This window comes from Squalius cephalus (assembly GCF_949319135.1).
Source record: "Squalius cephalus genome assembly, chromosome: 12".
Taxonomy (NCBI): Eukaryota; Metazoa; Chordata; class Actinopteri; order Cypriniformes; family Leuciscidae; genus Squalius; species Squalius cephalus.
In genome coordinates, this window is record NC_137133.1 from 20,610,140 (window position 1) to 20,615,349 (window position 5,210).

The following is a 5,210-nucleotide window of genomic DNA, read 5'->3' on the forward strand; positions in this document are numbered from 1 at the left end:
AGAGTCTCGCGTTAACGCAGCGCGTTAACGCCGATAACGGCCCACCACTAATATATATATATATATATATATATATATATATATATGTATATAAATGTAATATTCTCTGTCTTGTCACTTTAAAATATATATATATATATAAAATTCAGAGGCCGATTTTGCAAAGAAATCCACATTCATACCAAAATATCTGACTTCCTGTTGGTCATAGCTAATGACTGTAAATTAGAAAGTTGTCCGGCTCTGTGAGACCAATATATATACTGATTTTTGTAACTGTTGGTAAAACTAACTTTTGTCAAAAGCTTGTTGAAAATGACACACTTCCTGCTGCCAGTTGGTGGCGCTATAACTTTGACTCACAATAGTTGCATCCATCTGACCGGCCTCTTACCACGAACACACTGCTGAAGTTTCATCAAGATCAGTTAATGTATGCAGAAGTTATAACACTTCGTGTCTCTCTTTTCTCGCCATAAATTCGTTTCCTCGCCACGGCCAAACCGTTCGAGATATCAAAAGTTCGTCCGCAATTTAGCATCCTCAATGTCTTGACTTCATGCACACCGAGTTTGGTGGGGATGGGATGAATTTTCTAGAAGGAGTATTTCACATTCCACAGCAAGCGTTTTCCAAACAACCCATAATAGCTGACTTCCTGTTGGGCTGGCGTGAAACTTGACAGAGGGAAAGTTGTTCGGCCCGATGAGATCTATATGTGTACCGAGTTTCATATTAATTCATGCAAGCGTGTTTGATATATGGACCAAGTTTTCAGACCCCGTTCAAGGGGGCGCTGTTGAGCCCCCCTGCCACGCCCGTTTCTGAAACTTTTCACATGTCTACTGGCTAATAAATGGGATGTATCTGTCGAGTTTCATCCAATTTCAAGCATGCTAAGAGTCTCAAACGCATCCGAAAAGAATATTAAAGTTTGATGTGTTGCCACGGCAACAGTATCTAAGATATCAATAATCCTTTCACAGGTCTACATCTTCCGTGTGTCTACATTGTACACATAAAGTTTGAAGCAAATCGGGTAAAAATAAGACAGTGATTTCAAAGCATTTTGAAAGTGATGTACTTCCTGCTGCCTGTTGGTGGCGTTATAACTTTGACTCACAATAGTCACATCTGTGCGATCGGCCTCTTACAACGAACACACTGCTGAAGTTTCATCAAGATCAGTCAATGTATGCAGAAGTTATAACACACTTCCTGTGTCCCATTATTCGCCATAAATTCGTTTCCTCGCCACGGCCAAACCGTTCGAGATATCAAAAATCTGTTCGCAAGAATTCATCCTCAATGTCTTGACTTTATTCTCACCGAGTTTGGTGGCGATCGGATGAAATCCCTAGGAGGAGTATTTCACATTCCATTGTATGCGTTTTCCAAACAACGTATAATAACCAACTTCCTGTTGGGCTTTTGTAAAACTTAGAGCACGAAAGTTGTTCGGCCCGATGAGATCTATATGTGTACTGAGTTTCATATTATTACATGCAAGCGTGTTTGATTTATGGACCAAGTTTTCGGACCCCATTCCAGGGGGCGCTGTCGAGCCCCCCTGCCACGCCCCGGTACCAGCTTCAGCCCGGCCCTGAAGGCCGCAGGTTCTGACGTGTGTGCAAAATTTCAAGAGTTTTTGAGCATGTTAAGGGCCCCAAAAGTGGCAAAAAGGCAAAAAAAAAAAAATGAAGAAAAAAAAGAAAAAAAAAATAGCTGCGATCAGCGGTTACGGGCCCAAGCCGGTGGCACCGCCACCCCGGTGCCTTTAGTTACCTAAAGGCACCGGGGTGGCGGTGCCGCCGTCTTTGGCCCTTCATCGCTGCTCGCAGCTATATACAGTCACCTAAAGGATTATTAGGAACACCTGTTCAATTTCTCATTAATGCAATTATCTAATCAACCAATCACATGGCAGTTGCTTCAATGCATTTAGGAGGTCCTGGTCAAGACAATCTCCTGAACTCCAAACTGAATGTCAGAATGGGAAAGAAAGGTGATTTAAAGGAGACATATCATGCTTTTAAATTGTTCCTTTTTACATATAAATCATACATTTGTGGTCTATATAAAGCGGAACTGCAATGCTTGGGTCTGAATTCCTCATTATTATAGCTCCACGGGCCCCTTTTTTACCCCTTTTCTGAGGTGCTTCTGAGATCAAGTCGTTTTGGTGCCGTCTCTTTAAATACAATTGAGACACTTCATACCCCGCCCCCTCCCCAGGTTGCAGAGGTTCAACTCCACCCCGTTCGGCCATTTTTGTAGTCTGATAGCAGAGATAGGATTATCTAGCGGCACAGAAACTTTTTATTCACACGTTATTAACAAAATGTCAACAACGGAAGACTTGTCCAGCCAGCCTTACATGTTCGAGCCAGAGTTGGAGCTGGAGCGAAATGAAAATGAAGACGACGAACCTGCAGAACAACGTCTTCATATGGATGTATCGCAATGGTGTGTTACTGTATTTATACATGAAACTTTGGTCTTCCGACCTTTTACCACCGTGTCGATTTATTTTGATTAATATGTGCGAGGGAGAGAGAGCAAGACAGCGTCTAGTTTGGAGACGGTGATGTCTTGTTTACACTTTCGCCGGGCTCCGAGAGAGAGTGCAAGCGCGCGCGAGACCGGGTCTCTCTCTCTCTGCTCGTTCTTTCAGTTAAACATGCGCCACAAACGCGGCAGTTCATCTACATTAGACGGTGTAATGAAGCGTGTGAGTTACTACATCCAACAACCGAACATTTTAACTTACCCTCTCGTAACTTCTGCATCCTTTAGCTTGGACTACAAAATTGCAGCGAGAAATAATAATGGCGGATCGCTCGAAGTGTTGGGCCGGAAGTCAATGTCCTTATTTGGCAGTTCCGCTGCAAATACTGTGACGTGATAGTTCACAAAACGTCATAGATAACAGAAAAATCGGAACAGGTTGAAAAATATGACCAAAACAGAATATAAAGATATCAACGAAGCACCTGAAGAGAATAATTTCATCTTTTCTGTACTTCTAAACACTCCAAATATACAACAAAATGCATTTAAGGGCTAAAAAAGTGCATTTAGCATGATATGTCCCCTTTAAGCAATTTTGAGCGTGGCATGGTTGTTGGTGCCAGACGGGCCGGTCTGAGTATTTCACAATCTGCTCAGTTACTGGGATTTTCACGCACAACCATTTCTAGGGTTTACAAAGAATGGTGTGAAAAGGGAAAAACATCCAGTATGCGGCAGTCCTGTGGGCGAAAATGCCGTGTTGATGCTAGAGGTCAGAGGAGAATGGGCCGACTGATTCAAGCTGATAGAAGAGCAACTTTGACTGAAATAACCACTCGTTACAACCGAGGTATGCAGCAAAGCATTTGTGAAGCCACAACACGCACAACCTTGAGGCGGATGGGCTACAACAGCAGAAGACCCCACCGGGTACCACTCATCTCCACTACATATAGGAAAAAGAGGCTACAATTTGCACGAGCTCACCAAAATTGGACAGTTGAAGACTGGAAAAATGTTGCCTGGACTGATGAGTCTCGATTTCTGTTGAGACATTCAGATGGTAGAGTCAGAATTTGGCGTAAACAGAATGAGAACATGGATCCATCATGCCTTGTTACCACTGTGCAGGCTGGTGGTGGTGGTGTAATGGTGTGGGGGATGTTTTCTTGGCACACTTTAGGCCCCTTAGTGCCAATTGGGCATCGTTTAAATGCCACGGCCTACCTGAGCATTGTTTCTGACCATGTCCATCCCTTTATGACCACCATGTACCCATCCTCTGATGGCTACTTCCAGCAGGATAATGCACCATGTCACAAAGCTTGAATCATTTCAAATTGGTTTCTTGAACATGACAATGAGTTCACTGTACTAAAATGGCCCCCACAGTCACCAGATCTCAACCCAATAGAGCATCTTTGGGATGTGGTGGAACGGGAGCTTCGTGCCCTGGATGTGCATCCCACAAATCTCCATCAACTGCAAGATGCTATCCTATCAATATGGGCCAACATTTCTAAAGAATGCTTTCAGCACCTTGTTGAATCAATGCCACGTAGAATTAAGGCAGCTCTGAAGGCGAAAGGGGGTCAAACACAGTATTAGTATGGTGTTCCTAATAATCCTTTAGGTGAGTGTATATATATATATATATATATATATATATATATATATATATATATATATATATATATATATACAGTGCAATGCATAAGTTAATACACCCATGCTAAAGTTGACTAAAAAGAGGAATAAAAAATCATATTTTGGAAATTGAACTTAATGCCTTAATTTAAAAAAATTAGGAAAAATCCAACCTTTAAGGACACAAATTTTCTTTGTGAATGAATAATGTATCGTAAATAAATAAATGTTCTTCCTTAAAATACATGGTGCATAAGTGAGTACACCCCTATGTTAAATTCCCATAGAGGCAGGCAGATTTTTGTTTTTAAGTATTTTTTTTAATTTTTTTTTTTAGGATACTATGCATCCTGATAAAGTTCCCTTGGCCTTTGGAATTAAAATAGCCCCACATCATCACATAGCCTTCACCATACCTAGAGATTGGCATGGGGTACTTTCCATAAGATCATCTCTCAATGCAAATCAAACCAGCTATTAGGCTAACTGAAATAAAACCATGCCAATCTCTAGGTATGGTGAATGCTATGTGATGATGTGGGGCTATTTTAATTCCAAAGGCCAAGGGAACTTTATCAGGATGCATAGTATCCTAAATTTTTTTTTTTTTAAATACTTAAAAATAAAAATCTGCCTGCCTCTATGGGAATTTAACATAGGGGTGTACTCACTTATGCACCATGTATTTTAAGGAAGAACATTTATTTATTTACGATACATTATTCATTCACAAAGAAAATTGGTGCCCTTAAAGGTTGGATTTTTCCTAATTTTTTTAATTAAGGCATTAAGTTCAATTTCCAAAATATGATTTTTTATTCCTCTTTTTAGTCAACTTTAGCATGGGTGTATTAACTTATGCATTGCACTGTATATATATATATATATATTTTTTTTTTTTTACCTTATTCTGATTTTATGATACACTCAAAATATTCCACAACAAATCCTTTAAATTTAATGTAAAAATAAAAACGAAAGTAAGCATTGTTGGGCTCACGTAACCCTCTCATTAGAATCAAAATGTTTCAACATTTGCAATGTATTTGGAT